Source organism: Anolis sagrei, chromosome 1 (assembly GCF_037176765.1).
Source record: "Anolis sagrei isolate rAnoSag1 chromosome 1, rAnoSag1.mat, whole genome shotgun sequence".
NCBI classification, from domain to species: Eukaryota; Metazoa; Chordata; class Lepidosauria; order Squamata; family Dactyloidae; genus Anolis; species Anolis sagrei.
The window spans coordinates 45,564,661-45,583,637 of record NC_090021.1 but is presented as its reverse complement, the minus strand read 5'-3'; the positions used below and the strand labels follow the sequence as shown (position 1 = coordinate 45,583,637).

Here is an 18,977-nt window from a genome sequence, read left to right as displayed (position 1 = left end):
AAGCCCTCTTGTGCCTCCTTCTAGTTCATGGAAGAGCCCACAAAAGAAGGCCAGGCCTTTCACTTCTGATAACTATGCTATAATGCTAGGGAGGCAAAGAAGGCAATAGCATGAAGGGATCAAGGTGATTATTATTGTTCCCACTCTCATTGGTGATAGGAAAATCAACGGCTTTTCTGAATCTGTACATCAGGGTTATGACTATGAGGAACTGAAATATGCTGTGTGTGTGTGTGTGTGTGTGTGTTTACTGAAGACAGCAGACATGAGAAAGAAAGAGAGGCCACAGAGGGATTAACCCATTCAATCTAGCAGAAAGAATGAAATATCCTGGAACCAGTCATGGATGGCTGAAATCCTGATCAATACAACATTTTGCTACGTATCCAATGTTATTCTCTAATTCCATTTAGTTTCATTTTTGAACATGAGCAGCAAATGCATTAAAAACTCTCTTGGCAAATGTCACAATCTGTTACAAATGTATTACTGCTATGCTCTACTGACATCCAAAATCTGTGTGCGCTCATGTAGTTGCCATTCATAATAGTGGAGAATTTTGTGGTTGACTGAGCTGAAGATTAAAATGAATACTTCAAGTTTTCACTCAGATCTGTGAATCTACAGTAGTCCCTGGCTGAAGTGTTATTCCAAGAACACCTGTGGATATCAAAATCTGTGGATGCTCAAGTCTCATATAAAAGGAGACAGTAAGATAATGATGTCCTTTATATAAAATGGCAACAAGAAGATTTGTTTTGGGGATTTAAAAAACTTTCAAACCATGGATGGCTGAATCCGTGGATATGGAAAGCTGACTGTACTTCTAAATACCACGGTGGAAATGAAGAGGAGATATAGCCTTTGTAACTCTCACTTCAGAGCTTTATCAGCCTTTTCTATTTTGTGTGTCTACCTTGGATTTGGTCTCACAATAAGTGAGAAAGGAATGTCTGGGTAAGAATGGAAAAGGAGTGGTAGATGCTGTGATCTGTCTCGGTACCTCATATACTGTAAAGCTACAGTAATGGTCTGTAGATGAGCAACTGACAATCCTTCCCATGTTAGTGAAACAGATTTGTGTTTTCACATCAGATTTATGTATTAAGGGCAAGAAGGAACACTATTCCAGCAACACTGACTATCTTCAGAATTTTGATTAATTCCTTATAGTTAATACATAGCAATTGTACATGACTCCAATCAGCAGAGCTGGAGTGGGCATTTACAGAAAGGATCAACAGGCAAAGATAGTACTCAAATCTTCCACTGGCTGTATTTGGAGTCCATCTGATGGGGAAAAAAGAATAAACCACCTGGGAAGAGAAGGAAGAGAAGAGACATATGGGGAAAATGCTAAACTCTTCTTCAGCTTTGTTAATCTCACCTGAAAATATCACCTGCTTTATTACAGGAGACACAGAAATGTTATCTTTTCCATATAAAGAGTATTTTCCATCTCAGCATTCTTTATTGTAAAAGAAAAGAACCATATTTCCTTAAGGCCTTTGTCACCTCTTCAGGAATGTTAAATTTAGAGGAATTCCTGTAAGTCAAGCCAAGTCTTCCACAGGAAATGGTGTGCCACATGCTAAGTAGGTCATTTTAGTATAGGAAAGCAGGTAGTATCCAGGAAAACCAGGGTGGGATGCACATGATTTTGTCTCCAAAATAAAACAACAGCCTGTGAATGGCAAATTATGAATCACAGGAATTGGTTAGTAGCCTATAATCTTGGTGTTTGTGTGTGTTAGTGTTAGGGAAAGCAAGAGAGACTTCAAGTAACAAGTAAAATGAATCCTTTCTGCTTTTCCTATGGAAGTTATTTTAAAGTGTCTCTGTGGAATAACAACAACAAAAGAATATAGCTTTCGAAAATGTATACACTGTATTTCTCCTTAAGTGGATGTACACATATCTTGGGATGCATCTATATTGTAGAATTTGTGCAGTTTCACATCACTTTTAAAGTGACATGGTTCGGTGCTATGAAATCATGCACCATCACTCTTTGCCTGTATAACTGAAACTGTATGTATCGATTCTGTGGAGATGAGGGTCATACAGTCATTCCTCACAGCTGCAATTTTGAATATTCACATATTTGATTTAAAATATTTTCTCTAGCGATCTCTAGGTCTCCCAGTGTGATTCTATGGTTAGTTTTCAGTGGAAGTTGACTGCAGAGTCATGCTGAAAGACCCTGAAACTCCTAGAGGTAATAAAAATAGTAATTTCTGTATATGTGGTTTTTTTTTTTACTTTCATGGGAGGCCTGTTCTCCAACCCCAAGTGAATGTGGAGGGCTGACTTTATTGCATTTGAATGGGATAAAAGGATAGCACCCCAACTTTACCTGCTTTTCACTCAGTTGATTCTTTTCAGTCTTGCCTTGACTTTTATGTTTTTGTTAGAAAATGAAATCTGGAGGTTTGGGGAGCAACTCACTAAATGGAAACAGATATACTGGAAATGCATTAAAACTATTGGGAAAGAGGAGGCAACATTCAGCCAGGATTGGATGTGGAATTGCTTGCTCAATCCAGATTTCAATAATGAGGAACATTCTGCTATGGTGGTATTTTTCTTCTGTAATGTTTTGTGGTACTGGAGAAGGACTCTGGAAAATGAAACATCCTGTGAACATTTTTTTTAGGAAAGGAAAAGTAGAGAAAATTCTGATGGCTTTGAGTGAAGAAGGTATGAAACAGACATGTAAAGCTGAGCTGTCTTGAAATGGGACTTGTGTCTTTGCCTACTCTTTAGCCACAATGTTTCCCAAAGTTGCAGTGGCACCAAATTTGGGTTTGAATGTGTACTCAGATATGCAGCTCCCTGGGTGGTCCTGGCACATTATAGATTTGCAGCACTGTTATAGGAGGGTAAAATGTGGTTAAATCAACTTAATTGCAACCTTATTTTCTGTTGCCTTGAAAAGGTCCCAATTTCTCTCTCTTTTTCTCACTTTCCTTCTTTATCTGCAGCTTACTTTAAATGTTGCAAATAGATTTCAAAGTGTGAAAGGCATTTCCAGTCAATTAACTGTAGAAGAAGGGAGGAGGGAAGAAGTGAAACATTTGCCCTTCCTTATGTGCTCAGTTGAAAAAAAAACTACTGCATCCTCTCCTAATTTGCTTGTTCTTCCTCATGTATAACTTTTGACATTCTGATCACATTCTGATGTTGCTTGGTCATGTGTCCCAGTTTTCATCTGTGAAATGTTGGAGAATATGCATGAATTTTATTGGATTTTCTTAGGCAAAGAATACTTGGAAGTTATTTGCTATGGACTTCCTTTGAAAAAAGAATGCTTATGGTTCTTGGTATTCTTTGGCAGTTACCCATCAAATTACTAACCAGCTCTAACAGAAGCATAAATCCCTAAAATAGAAGGATGCATACTTATCCAGTGTTGACATCATTGCTCTTATGATGCACAAGAAAAGCAAAAAATAACAACAAAATGTTCTTAAATTACACATTTCCAAAATGTAATTGTAATATGTCCAAGAGGATGGATTGTGCTGAATCCATCCTTTACTATATTGAAATCTAGTTTATGTTCTTCATGAAAGGAAACATACAGGAAAGAGATGGGGTCTTTTGACATGCTGTTGGTACTTTAACTGAGTTTTATAAAATATTTCAAGGTAGAATTCTACTTACTTTTACTTAGGTGATCCCTCATAATCCGAGTATGATGGCCTTCCAAGTGTATGCAGGGATAATTATTCTTAATCAGAACTTGAAAGTAACCTGTTAGTTGCTTGTGTAACAGATTACTTTATGAAGGAAAACAAGGGCATAACACAAACCTTTTAGCAAAAGACCAAACTTGAATGACAACACCGTTATCCATGTAAGCAACATGGTTACTTGTTAGTTGTATTTTTATCATTACATTCCTCTCTAGGCCTCTGCTTCTTAAACTCTGGGCCCTGATCTCAATGCTGGCAGATTCTGAACCTTACCTAGAGACTGTTGTGGACATTTACACAAATCTGTTGTGCAGCTTCAGCTGTACTTCATAGGAAAGAAAACCATCCTGTTTACTAAGTCTCTCCAATGCTGATTTGTTATTAGTAAATGTTTGATTTTTACCTGTTTTATATGTTCATATATCCAGTGTCCCATAAACACTTCTCAAGCCAAAAGGGGTCCTGAGAAGATAAGTTTAAAAAGCCCTACAGTAGGCCAAAAGGTTCCTTTTGAGAGATTCTCTCCTTGCTCCAGATGACTGAAATGTAACAATCTTTTTACATTAACATTAACAACTTCACTCATGAGAGGTTTCATTGTAACACATTGCATAACAAACTATTTTTAAAAGGAACTTTCCAAGCACTGTTGCTCATATTTCTTGATTGTACTAAACAGATGTGTGCTAACTATTGCAATAAGAAACTCTGAGTAGAATATAGTAAGTGTTATGTCATTTAGCAGATTTGTTCAATGCCTCTGCTCTTTCACATCTGTTGAACCCATACTAAACAAATGAACAAACAGACGGATGAAGACCATTAGGCAAAGAATTGCAATTTCTTCCCTATTTCCACTGCATGCTTCTATCCCATACAAAGTGTATTTCAGTGTGTCTAATGAGTTCTACCCCATCCCATATTATCTGTTAGTGTCATAGACTGTGGCAGAGCCAACGTAATACCCTTTTCGATATCTCCAGTGTTCATTTTTTTCCCCATCATCAGTCTATGATAATTTGCAACTTGTGGTTTCGCATTAGCATTTCAGATTTAGCCCTATAAATGCACCTCGCACAGCAATTCCATAGAGTATTTTACTTCTCCCCTCCCTAACAGGAAAACCACCATAGATGGCCTGATTTGAAGATGAGACTCTGTAAGTCGAAAAGAGTAAATATGGTTATGGCTTACATGCAAAGGGAGCAGTCACTATGTTTTGCTCCAAATTTTTAAAGAATTGCTGAACCATTTCCCCAAAATACTGAACACAGCTGATTGTGCCTTTCAAGATCAGACTAAAACCCAGACTGGATTCAATACTCTACTGATCTTGATGTTATTAGCTGCTGTTGAGTGCACATATTGTTGGGCTTCATCTGCCATCAGTTCCACTTAGCCGGGTCAGTGTTCAGACATGATTAGAGTTGTAGTTCAACAAAATCTGGAGCAACAAACTTTGATGTACAGGTTGGTGTTACAAAAGGGCTGGGTTGTATAGCTCCATGTTTAATCTTTCAGCTAAATTCTAGAGTGCACAGTTCTTTGAGTTCGAGGCTCTAGTGAAGGCTCTGGAACCCCACAGCTCTTTCGCAATAGGATTCCTGCTCTTTATAGTCTGGATTTCTTAGAATTTAGTGAGACCTCACTAAATGGTTAAATGGGGATGAGGGGCAGGGTTAACTCAGGATATTGCTTTAATGGAATTTGTTAGCATCTGTGATTTAATAGTCTATGCTTTAATTATGTTCCAGATGAAGCAAAATCTTTGCTGGCAACCACACTATAGTAGCCAGATTAAGTGTTCTTACTCCATCCAGCTTTTGCATGTCTTTACAGTGGCCCTCTGGTATTATCTGGAGGTTGGTTACAAGACCCCCATAGATACCAAAAGCCATGGATGCTCAAGGCACATTTTATACCATTTTATTCAGGCAGGCTTTTAAAGAAAGGAGTTTTAAGATCAAGTCAGGTCATGCTGTGGTTTTAGGCTATAAATAAGTTTTAAAATTGATTTTAACTGCTTATTTTAATACCATTTAATTCTATTTTAATGTTTGTATATTAATTGTATTGAACTGATTGTACTCTAAGCTGCTTTGAGTCTCTTTTTTTGAGAGGAAAAGTGGGGTGCTTCTACTCCTACTACTACTAATCATAATTGTTTTAGTTATGGATTGCAACACTATTTATGTCAACAATGATATTAGAGTCCTATTCCCCCTCCCCTGGTTAGTCCTAGGCAAAGATTAAGCAGAAGACATAAATAACCACAGTGGGTCCAATGTAAGAAACTCATAAGCCTCCTGCCTGTAAAGCTGGCCATACCTCATTGCTCCATCCCTTCCATACAACATGGTGTTTAACTTCTTTGTCAGAGGCAACTGGCAGCCTGGCACAGAAACCCCACAGTCCATTCACAATCGGCACCTTTGTCCTCTGCTTAACAATACTCACATTCCTTTGTTTTGACAACTGATCTAACAAACAATTTTGATTAGCAAGGCTGATACAGAAGCATTTGCAGAACACTCGGCATAGAAAAACAATTCCCTTTTATGGCATAATCAGAGTTTTAGAAATGTTCTCCCTCTTAGGATTCTCCCATCCCAACGGCTCTTGCTGTTGGAGACAAGAATATCCAGCAGGATCTTTACTTTGCTTCACTCTTCACATACATTAATTGTGCTCTTTTAAAGTAATGAGACTTGGCTTTCAAATAAACTATTATAATATTTGACAAACTCTAAATGTTTAGATTTCAGAGAGTAGGAATCACAACTGATCTGTGTAAGAGACTATGAAATGTAGGTTTTGTTTATGTATACAGTACAGCATTAGGACTTTTTTTTTTAAAAAAAGAAAAAACGAATTGTGCATTCTTTAATTCTTCTAATGCCTGGTGCTTCAAAGACATATGTAAGTACTTAATTCTATGAGCAGCGTATGGCTGTGCAAATCTGAGTACAGTTAAGCAGCTTGTAAATATATGTGGAGTAATGCATTAATAGCTGTGGCTTCTTAGGGCTTTCTTCAGCTAAATGTCTAGAGTATGAGTTCACCCATCTGATATAAGACTACAGCTCCCAGCATTCCTCACCATTAGCCAGGGCTGCTAGGAGTTGGAGAACCACATACAGTAATTCCCATTCCGGATCTAGTTATAAACTAAAATACCCTATACTAGCCTCGTTAGCAATTTGTCTTGCCAAAGAGCTACTATTTGAATTCAGATAAAGCCCAACTCTCCCATTCAAAATGGCAGCTTGTTGTTGATGATGATGATAATGCTGATGTGTCTTCTAAGGAGCTTTGCCACTTGGAAAAATAAATAAATAATATGCAATACAAGGTTCTTGCTGCATTGTTGAAAACCCATCAGGAAGCTCAAAAGTATGCTCCTGGATTACTGTGGTTGTGTACAAAAACCAATACCATATTACGACTGGTGCTTGCTTTGCCAAGATGTACCTTTCCTGTGGTTAGTTGGGCATCCATAAAGACCAGTGGCTTTGACCACTTACCTCACATTAGTTCCAGTCTGCTGACTTGTTTCCTTTTGGTCTGCAATAAAAGAGGTGTCTCCTGCTACTGAGTGAGAAGATTCATTCTTTCTTTTCTTCAAAAAGAGTTTAAAAGCCTGTCTATTTCTTTTGAGACATTGAGAGATATAAAGTTTACCATCCCCATAACTTTTCTCATACCTCAAACAGCTTGTATTTCCACTCCTTCAGCTCTTTGCCTGCTAAAGTTGCATAAGGTGAGAAGAAAATTGTTCATGACTAACTAGGTTCAGCTTCCAATATCCACATGTCTGCTGCTGAACACTTTGCAAGGAGGTTTCCTACAAAAACATTCTGTTTTGCTGTAAAAAATGGCATGGAATGAATTTGGGGACTTCAGAGCTGGAAAAGCATGCTTGTCTGATTTGTAGCTGACACCAAATTACAGGAGATGGAGGATAACTCAAAGAGAAAGAATTCAAAACGATCTTAACAGATTGCAGAGCTGAGACAAAACAAAATAAATTTCAACAGGAATAAATGCAAAGTACTTCATCTAGGCAAGATAAATGAAATGCACCAACATAGGATGGGTGACACCTGGCTTCAAAGTAGTATATGCCAAAGGATCTGAGGCTCTTAATAGTCTACAAGTTGAATATGAATGAGGAGTGAGATGCGGTGGTCAAAAAATTGCATCATTCAGATCACAGTGTGCAGATCAAGTGAAACAGTTGTTCTACTCTGATTTGTTTTAGTCAGACTTGAAATTGAATACTTTGTCCAGTTGTCCTCCCTGAATATCACAATTCAGGGAGGATATTGGCAAACTGGAATGTGTAGAGAATACTTCTAAAAAAAAGCTCAGACATCTGGGAATCAAGTCTTATGAGGACTTATTTACTTAGGCAATCCCTTGTTGTCAAAGTATGATCACTTTCCAAGTGTGGTATCTTGGTGGTGGATATGTAGGTTTCTATGGAGCCCTATTCTTCATCTGCATGTTCTTCCACAGTGAAGACATTGATTTCCAGGTGGAAGGTGGTCCCGGTCAGGGTTGGCATGATGTGCCTTCCTTTTGGCATGTTTCTCCCTTTCGTCTTCCTTTTTGAATTCTGCAGCACTGCTGGTCACAGCTGACCTTCAGTTAAAGCACTCAAGGGCCAGGATTTTCCAGTTCTCAGTGTCTATGCCATAGTTTTCTAAGATTAGCTTTAAGCCCATCTTTAAATCTCTTTACCTGTCCACCAACATTCTGTTTTATGTTCTTGAGTTGGGAGGATTGTAACTGCTTTGAGAGATGGTGATGGAGCATTCAGACATGGCCAGTCCAGTGGAGTTGATGGTGTAGAAGCATCGCTTCAATGCTGGTGATCTTTGCTTCTTCCAGAATGCTGACATTTCTCCACCTCTCTTCCCAAGAGATTTGCAGGATTTTTCGGAGACATTGCTGATGGAATTGTTCCAGGAGTTGAGTGTGATGTCTATAGACAGTCCATGTTTTGCAGGCATATAACAGGGTTGGTAGGACAATGGCTTTACAAACAAGCATCTCTTATGTTCCCCTTATGAGGAACAACTTAGGGGACCTTCTTGAAGAAGAGGAGATTGAAATGTGACATAATAGCAAAAATGCAAAAGATACAGGCTTGTTTCCTGCTGCTCCACAGATGAAAACATGCATCAAAAGAGATCTAAGCCTCAGGAGGAACACTTTACTCTAATAACTGTTTGACATTGGAAAAGATTGCCTTAAGGATGGCATCTTCTTCTTTGGCATAGAGGTTTGAGGCACTCCCTTCAGAGTGCTATAGCTGCACATTTCTGTATGTCAGGAGGTTGAACTAGCTGACCCTTGGTGGCTGCTTTCAGCTCTAAGATACAATGATATGGGATCTCTTGATAATCCTCTGGACATATCTTGGGTCGTGTGCTATGGCACTCCTATCCTATTTCACAACTATTTAACTACTATAAGACCAGAACATTGAACAAATTGTATCTCTGGTTGGATCCAGAGCTTTCCTTCTCTTCCTAAACCCTCGGGCTGAGGGTTTAAGGAAGAGCCCTAGATCTGGTTTCATTAACACTATTTTTAGAATTTGTTTTATTTTGAAGTTGCTGAATTATGCTCTAAGGATGCTTTCAGACAAGGCTTTTATTAAGCAATTGTGCTGCCTCATTGATAATTTGATGGGTTTATAGAGTCCATTTGTAGGCCTTTCATGTCTGTCTTTTTTCATATCACAAAAAAGGAGGGAAATGTGAAAAAGCTGAATAATGTTTTAAAAATGGTGTAGTTGGAGTTCTCCAGCAGGGAGCAGCCTAAACTTTTAGGGTAGGCTAACTTTAAAATCTTTGTTTGTTTGTTTTTTAAAGTAAAATGCTTTTTTTTTTTTACAGAAACATGAAAGAGATTAAAACAGGAACATTTGAGTAGAAGAAATCAGGATCTAGGCCAGTGGTTCTCAACCTTCCTAATGCTGTGGTCCCTTAATATAGTTCCTCATGTTGTGCTGATCCCCAACCATAAAATTATTTTTGTTGCTACTTCATAACTGTAATTTTGCCACTGTTATTAATTGTAATGTAAATATCTAATATTTACATTATTTTCATTTACTGGACCAAATTTGGCACCGGTGAAGTTTAGAAAAAAAAAGTGGGGACCCCAGCATTGAGCTAAGAGGACCCGATTTGGGTCAGGACTCACAGTTCAAGAAGCAGGGCATTAGACAACACTTTTAACATGTTAATGACCTCTTGGTAGCTTGAAAATAGAATAGAATTTCCAATATTATTAGAGTATTAAAATTTAGTATTCCAATAATTTGACCTTTTTATTTTTTAAACATCGTATATCTTATAATTGTGGGTGGGCCCCTTTGTCTCCTGGTCCCATAAAGCTGATAGCTTGAGTTTGGAGGAAGCATCAATTGGCCCTACTGGGAGAGACCCAGGAACCAGATTGCAGGTCCACTGGGCAATGGCAGGGATACCTTAGTTGGGTGGCCAATACCCCAGCAAGCCACAGACTACACTATGTAACAAAATTTGATTTTTTTCTGTTCCTCATTTGAAAGTGTTATTTCTTGTTTAATTGTGTGGTACTTACTTAGAATGTAGTTGTTATACTAGAGAAACTTCATTTTTGTAGCTGCCACAAACTGTGTTGAATTACTTCAGACTCTTATGAGATATTCATTGAAAGACTATATCAAAATATGCCACAAAAACACAGTTTTTGAAGTGTAATAAACCCTTTCCATGTTTTTATTTTGGAAAATGGCATTTATAACCTTTTTGGAAAAGCTCCTTCTGGAGATCATAACTTTTAAGAAAAGCATGACCCTTTAGAGTAGAATCTTCTCTTGTGGTATGCAACCAAATATAATTTTGCAGGGCAATGGTTCCAGTTGTTAGGTTGAATAATCTGTTATCTCTTATCTGGGTTATTGTGTGTTTTCCGGGCTGTATAGCCATGTTCCAGAAGCATTCTCTCCTGATGTTTCGTCTGCATCTATAGCAGGTATCCTCAGAGGTTGTGAGGTCTGAAAACAGAGCTATGCCAGTGCATAAATCAGCAGAGCTTTAGAAGTGTTTTTCAATGCCCCAAAAATATATACTCCCCCATAAGACACCTCCTGGGCATATGACCAGTGTTATTGCATGGAGCAATCAATGTTTGCCTTTTGATCTACCCACATTTGCATCTTTTTGAACTGCTACATTGGAGGAAGCTAGGGCTAACAGCAGGAGCTCACCTTCAGGTCAGCAGTTCAGCAGCACAATGGTTTAACCCATTGCACCATTGCGGCAACCACGGCCCCCACCGTGGTATGCACAGGTACAAAACTTATCAGTCTATTTTCAAATTTGTTTAAGGTAATTCTCCATGCCATCTGGCCAGAGCATCTCTCTTATAGAAAACAGCTATCAACAGGTCACATAATAATAAAAAGAGAGAGAGCAGAAAGAGCATGTGGTGTGCAGCCCCTTCTATAACTTCTCAGAAACCAAAGAGTAAAGGAATCTGCATACCAGAACATACCTACAAACAGTAAGCAACAGGATCCTAGAGACACATTACTAGAGAAGGCTTGAAGAAGGTTGTGATTTCCAACGTTTCATGATACACCCAAATAGGAAATGACATTAAGAACCCAGGAACAAAAATTGTGTCACATCAGGCCTGGGCAAGCTTGGGCCATCCAGGTGTTTTGGACTTCAATTTACACCATTCCTAACAGCCTCAGGCCCCTTCCTCGCTTAAGCAGCTGAGGGGAGAAACAAAGGACCTGAGGCTGTTAGGAATTGTGGGAGCTGAAGTCCAAAACATCCAGATGACCCAAGTTTGCCAATTCCTACTCTGTACAGTCCATTGTACAAAGTTGACCATAGACTAACACTGGAGGACCTAAAGATTCCTAGAAAAAACACCTGTAATCACGAATAATCAAATCTGCTGTTATGAATTATCGCGGGTTAGAATTATGGGAGTTGAAGTCCAAAACACCTGGATGGCCCAAGTTTGTCCATTCCTGCTCTATACAGTCCACTGTAGAAAGTTGATCATAGACTAACACTGGAGGACGTAAAGATTCCTATAGAAAACACCTGTAATTAAATTCACTAATAATCTGCTGTTAGGAATTATCGATGGTTAAGAATTATGGGAGTTGAAGTCCAAAACACCTGGATGACCCAAGTTTGTCCATTCCTGCTCTATACAGTCCACTATAGGAAGTTGACTATAGACCAGTGGTTTTCAACCTGGGGTCACCAGATGTTTTTGGCCTTCAACTCCCAGGAATCCTAACAGCTGTTAAATTGGCTGGGATTTCTGGGATTTGTAGGCCAAAACATTTGTGGACCCCAGGTTGAGAACCATTGCTATAGACTAACCCTGGAGGACCTAAAGATTCCTAGAGGAAACACCTGTAATTAAATCCAGTAATAATCAAATCTGCTGTTAGGAATTATCGGCTGTTAGGAATTATGGGAGTTGAAGTCCAAAATGCTCAGACAGCCCAAGTTTGCCAATTCCTGCTCTATACAGCCCAGTATAGGAAGTTGACCATAGAGTAACACTGGAGGACCTAAAGATTCTTATAGAAAACACCTGTAATTAAATCCACTAATATTCAAATCTGCTGTTAGGAATTATCAGCCTTAGGAATTGTGGGAGTTGAAGTCCAAAAGACCTGGAAGGGCAAAGTTTGCCCATGTCTGTGTCACATAATGCAATGGGTACTTCCTTCCTGTGGAACGAATGCAGTTTGACAGCCCTTTGAATTATTATTATTATTTTGGTCGTGCCAGGAGCGACTTTGAGAAACTGCAACTCGCTTCTGGTGTGAGAGAATTGGCCGTCTGCAGGGACGGTGCCGAGGGGATGTTTTGATGTGTTACCATGCTTGTGGGAGGCTTCTCTCATGTCTCTGCATGAGGAGCTGGAGCTGATAGAGGGAGCTCATCCCCGCTCTCGAACCTGCGACCTGTTGGTGTTCAGTTCTGCCAGCAAAGGGGTTTAACCCACTGAGTCACCGGGGGCTCAATGCCCCTTGAATTGCCAGGGCTCCATGTTTCCAGAATGCTGGGAGTTGTAGCTTCGTAGCCGCGGCCGTTGGAGGGTTGTGGGGCGAGCCGCGTCCATTCTGCGATGCAGATGCGCCCAGAGCGGGGTGCCTGTGGGCGGGCGGGGCTGGGGCCGGTGTCCCTTTAAGAGAGCGCAGCCCTGCCCGCTCGCCCGCCCGCCCGCCCGGGCTCCTCAAGCAGCGGCTGCTGCCTGGCGCAGGGACAGACCCAGTGGCCGAGCCCACGCCGAAGGGAAGAGACGCGAAGGGGAGAAGCCACGCCAGCGCCTCCCTCTTGTGTCCATCCCCCGCCCACGTCCCGCGTGGAGGTCAGCTTCGGACTGTTCTGCCTATCATGGGACGGCCTTTCCCAAGCCCTGCGCCCCGCTGCTGGGGAAAGCCAAGAGGGAGCTAGAGCCCCGGCCGGGTAAGTCCTTCCCAGGTCTCCCCTGCTTCGCTGCTTTGGTGCCCTCTCCGGGGATGGGACGTGGGGTGGGGAGGGCTCCTCCGGGAAGCCCTTGGTCCACCTCATTTTGCAGAAGTTACTTTTCTCCCCTTAGGAAAAGGGCTGGAGGGAAGCGTGGAAGGACTCAGATTCCTCTACCAGCCCTCCCTTGTCTGCCGCAGAATGGAGAGCAGGATCAGCATTGCTTGCCCTGATTGCCTTATTAGTATTGATAAGAGTCGTAGGATTGGTCTACCCACCGGCCATGCAGCCCAGCCTCCCTTCCTCCTCCTCCTCTTCTTCCTCTCCTCCTTTAATTCAGACTATCCTCTACGTATGCCTATTTATTTACTAGTCTCTCCTGCACTGCATCGGGTTGTGCCCAGTCTAGAAAGGCATGCCTGCAGGGCTCTCCCTCCCCTCCCCAGGCGATTGGCTTTATTTTTACTTCTTGGATGGCGCTGTCACTCTGTGGTGTGCTTCTCGGAAAGAGCCGGAAATGTCCCCTGGGCGGCCCAGATAAGCTTTTCGATGAAGCTGAAGGTGAGACTCCGTCGCAGGCTCAATTACCAAAGGCGATTTGCCTCCCTGTGATTTGGAAGAACACAGAGCGAGGAATACCTGGGTGCAGTTCCCGCCTGCGGCAGACAGAGGGCGCCGCTGAGACGTCCGAGTTTCATCTGCTCTGAAAAAGGCAGGGAAAGTTGGTCAAGTTCTTAGGGTGCATCCATTCCACACTGTGGCATGAATGCAGTTTGACACTCCTTCCGTTTATTTACTCTATCTATACCCCGCCTTTCTCTACCCCAAAGGGGACTCAAAGCGGTTTACATAGAGGCAATTATTCAGTGCCTTCAGTAAAGGCTTACATAGAGGCAAATTATTCAATGCCTTCTCAGCGTTTCTCAACCTGGGGGTCGCGGCCCCTGGGGATGTCAGAGGGGTCACCAAAGACCATCAGAAAACACAGTATTTTCTGTTGGTCATGGTAGTTCTGTGTGGGAAGTTTGGCGCAATACTATCATTGGTGCGGTTCAGAATCATCCTTGATTGTAGGTGAACTATAAATCCCAGCAACTACGATTCCCAAATGCCAAGGTCTATTTTCCCCAAACTCCACCAGTGTTCACATTTAGGCATATTGAGTATTCGTGCCAACTGTGGTCCAGATCTATCATTGTTTGGGTCCACAGTGCTCCCTCAATGTAGATTAACTACAACTCCAAAACTCCAGGTCAGTGCCCACCAAAACCTTCCAGTATTTCTGTTGGTCAGGGGAGTTCTGTGTGCCAAGTTTGGTTCAATTCCATCATTGGTGGAGTTCAGAATGCTCTTTGATTGTAGCTGAACTATAAATCCCAGCAACTACAACTCCCCAGCAACTACAACTCCCCCCCCCCAACCCTACTAATATTCAAATTTGGGCATATTGAGTATTTGTGCCAAATTTGGTCAAGTGAATGAAAAAGCATCCTGCATATCAGATATTTACATTACGATTCATAACAGTAGCAAAATTACAGTTATGAAGTAGCAACGAAAATAATGTCATGGTTGGGGGTCACCACAACATTTGGAACTGTATTAAGGGGTCGTGGCATTAGGAAGGTTGAGAACCACTGCCTTAAGTAAAGGTAAAGGTTTTCCCTGACATTAAGTCTAGTTGTGTCCAACTCTGAGAAGTGGTACTCATGTCCATTTCTAAGCTGAAGAGCCGATGCTGTCCATAGACACCTCCAAGGTGACGTGGCCAGCATGAATGCATGGAGCGCTGTTACCTTCCCGCAGAAGCAGTACCTACTGATCTACTCAGATTTGCATGTTTTCAAACTGCTAGGTTGGCAGAAGCTGGACCTAACAGCTGGAGCTCACCTCACTCCCTGGATTTGAACCACCAACTTTTTGGTCAGCAGGTTCAGCAGCTCAGTGGTTTAACCTGCTGCACCACCAGGGGGCCCATTCCTTGGAACAAATACAATTCCAAAAAAATTAAATTAAATTAAATTTAAAAAATTAAAAAATTAAAAAAATTACATTCCATATTCATCCATAGTCATAGTCCAAGCCATACCATAGTCATTCCATATATCCCAGATCTGTTAATTGTACTGCACTATTCTCCGAAGGCCTGATCCCAAAGCCAAGTTTTTACTTTCCTTCTGAAGGCTAGAAGGGAGAGGGCTGATCTAATGTCACTAGGGAGGATTCCATGGCTGAGAAGCCACAACTGAGTTGCTGTGGCCCAGTGCTATGGAATCCTGGGAGCTGTAGTTTTATAAGGTCTTTAGCCTTCTCTGTCTAAGGCCCCTTCTAGGCAGGCCCTATATCCCAGGATCTGATCTCAGGTTTTCTGTTTATCCCAGATTATCTGGCAGTGTGGACTCACATAATCCCGTTTAAAGCAGAAAACCTGGGATCAGATCCTGGGTTATAGGGCCTGTCTGAAAGGGTCCTGAGAGTTCTGATGCTTCACTGGATTACAAGTTCCTTGATTCCATAGCAATATGCTATTTCAATTAAAGTGGTCTTGAAGTGCATTCATTCTATCATTAGTCAAAGGCATCCTTTGCATGATCTCTGCAGTGCAGCACCATGGGAGAACAGAAACTCATTCATGGCTTAGAGTAGTTCCATCACATGATGTTCTGACTGGTCAATCCAATGCTGATAATAGCATTAAGGATTCTTTGTTGTTTATTCGTTCAGTTGCTTCTGACTCTTTGTGACCTCATGGACCAGCCCACACCGAAACTCACTGTCAGACATGGCCACTCCTGTCTCCTTCAAGGTCAAGCCAGTCACTTCAAGGATACCATCTATCCATCTTGCCCTTGGTCAACCCCTCTTCCTTTTTCCTTCCATTTCCCCCAGCATCATTATCTTCTCCAAGCTTTCCTGTCTCCTCATTGTGTGGTCAAAGTACTTCATCTTTGCTTCTAATATCCTTCCCTCCAATGAGCAGTCGGGCTTTATTTCCTAGAGTATGGACTGGTTTGGTCTTCTTGTGGTCCAAGGCACTCTCAGGATTTTCCTCCAATACCACAGTTCAAAAGCGTTTATCTTACTTCGCTTAGCCTTCCTTATGGTCCAGCCCTTGCATCCATAGGTTACTACAAGGAATACCATTAAGAATTAAATTCATTCTTTTGATAGTTGTGGCAGCAGCATTTCAAGAACACTGAGAGAAAAGCAGGAAGCACTTTCTCTTAGGGACGCAGAAATGTGTCTTGGCATGGGTTGTTGACAAGGAAGAAGAACTGAGGCAGGGGAAATGATCTGATGCTGGTCACTCTGCTGCTTTGCTAGGAAGATCAAGGAGTCACCTTGGTTGGACAGTCAGCCCTTTACATTCACTGGGGTTAGGGGCACAACACCCACACAAATTGAAAAATGGCAAATCAATACATTGCTATTTTTTTTACCCAACAAAACACTACTATAAGAATTTCCAGGTCTTTCAGCTTGACTCTATTCCAGGCATGGGCAAACTTTGGCCCTCCAGGTGTTTTAGAGTTCAATTCCTACAATTCCTAATAGCTGCAACCCCCTTCCTTTCCCCCCTCAGCCTCTTAAGTGGCTGAAGGGGAAAAGGAAAGAGCCAGAGGCTGTTAGGAATTGCGGGAGTTGAAGTCCAAAACACCTGGAGGGCCAAAGTTTGCCCATGCCTGCTCTATACGGAATACTGTAGGAAGTTAGCCATAGACTAACACTGGAGGACCTAGAGATTCCTAGAGAAAACACTTGTAATTAAATCCACTAATAATCAAATCTGCAAAAGTCAAAACTGCAAATACAGAGGGCTAACTGTACAGTACAGTCAGTTCTTTGTATCCAAGGATTCAATCACCCATGACTTGTGCATATATATTGAGCCCCAGTGTCACAGCAGGTTAAACCACTGAGCTGCTGAACTTGCTGACTAAAAGATTGGCAGTTCTAATCTGGAGAGTGGAGTGAGCTCTCACTTTTAGGCCCAGCTTCTGTCAACCTAGCAGTTTGAAAACATGCAAATGTGAGTAGATCAATAGGTACTGCTGTGGGGGGAAGGTAACAGCGCTCTATGCAGTCCACATGACCTTGGAGGTGTCTATGGAAAACGTTGGCTCTTCGGCTTAGAAATGGAGATGAGCATCACCCTCCAGAGTCAGACAGAACTAGACTTAACATCAAGGGGAAACCTTTACCTTATATACATAGAGAGAGAGAGAGAATCCTGAAAGCAAAATTTATATTGACATTTTATATTAATAATATTCTTTTACTCTGCTATTGTATATAATGGGACTTGAGTGTCAATGGTTTTTGTGGTATTTATGGGGCAGGGGAGAGGTGCCCAGGATTTAAACCTCCACAGATACTGAAGGCCCATCTTACATTTTTATTTTGACCCAATAATGTATTGCAGAGGTAATGAGACCATGCATTCAATTGTTTTTGGACTTAATAAGAGAGGGACAAAAACATTCCCAGGAGGCACCTTAGTTTTTCCAAGTGGTTGACTTCCATTGTAGCGTGAAGAAGAATCCCCTTGTTGTATATGCCTTTGAGTTATGCTTGATTTGATAATCAAACAAACAGATTGTGGGATTTCCTTGGCAGGTATTATTCAGGGGAGGTTTGCCATTTCATTCCTCCAAGTCTAGGAGAGTGTGACTTGGCTCATGCCAATTTTGTAGGTTTCCATGGCTGAGATAGGTGTTCCATCCTTGATCTCCTGGAGTCTGAAGTCCAGCACTTAACCACCTCCCCATGCTGGCTCTTGAAGGAAAGAACTGAAAACATTGTTCACTAGCATGTAATATGTAGATTCATGGCATGCCAAGTGGAGCTGTTGAGTGTTTCTTTGGTTTCGTGATTGCCATCCTGTCACATCTGTTCCAAGGAAGTACTCCATTCCATTCCCATTCCAAAGCCATGGCCTTATGTGGCTAGTGAGCACAGAGAAGCATCCTGGAAGTTTCTTGAGAGTTCTGCTCTCCCTAGGATCCTCCCCTTGGAGTTTCTCTGAGCCTGTGGACATCTTCTTCATTACTGTTCTGGGTATTCACTATAACCATAGACTATTAATTAACCCTAACAAAGGGCTAGAATTACAATTAACAAAAAATCTATCCTATTGTTATTTCTGGCCACTGGGATGGCTTGTTGACAACTTCTTCTTTGGGAGTGGGAAGGTTAAGATGCATCTCCTGAGTATAGCAAATACAAGTCTTGTGTTCTTAAACCAATGTTCCATTTCACTTGATATTATTGGATCTGAGTGCCAAATCTCCCTTAGACATTTTTCAGTGCAGTTAAGAAAAATTCATAGTTCTGAAGCATTTGCTCTTCTCTGATCTCTGTTGCTTTGTACCAAATATGGTCAGGAGCAAAAGACAGAGAAATATTGGAAGGGGAGAGACAAATTGAGGTTTGTGTTCCTTCCTTTTGCACCAATTTTGAAAAAATTAGACAAGAGTCTTTTGGGACTTATTTTCCTTCAAAGCAGGCTCAGTAATATTCATGACCAACAGCCCTACCTTTGTACTGATGATGCACACATGTGTGGATGCTATTGAGGACTAGAATCCATATCTGCTTAAATAGACATAAATCAACTGGAGTCCCGAGATAAAAGAAACCTTAGTAAATTGCTTCCACCAGTAGCAAACAAGGAAATCTTTTCATACAGGTCTGAAGTTCTGTGCCTTCTGACTGACTTTATGGTAACCCCATTGAATGGTTTTCTTGGCAAGATTTGTTCAGAAGTTTACCA

General features: G+C 41.3%; 1 protein-coding gene across 5 annotated transcripts in view; it reads left to right on the top strand.

Annotated features, from left to right (window-relative positions):
• The window catches only part of DAAM2 (dishevelled associated activator of morphogenesis 2), a 246,966-nt gene that overhangs the window by 29,689 nt on the left and 198,300 nt on the right, over nucleotides 1–18,977 (top strand). For 2 of the 5 annotated variants that reach the window (XM_060754096.2, XM_060754093.2), the window contains exon 1: nucleotides 12,955–13,204. The exons of the other annotated variants lie outside the window; for them this stretch is intronic. The gene's annotated coding sequence lies outside the window, so the exon portion shown is untranslated. Of the gene's footprint in view, nucleotides 1–12,954; nucleotides 13,205–18,977 lie in introns of those variants that run through there. 5 annotated transcript variants of the gene reach the window in all.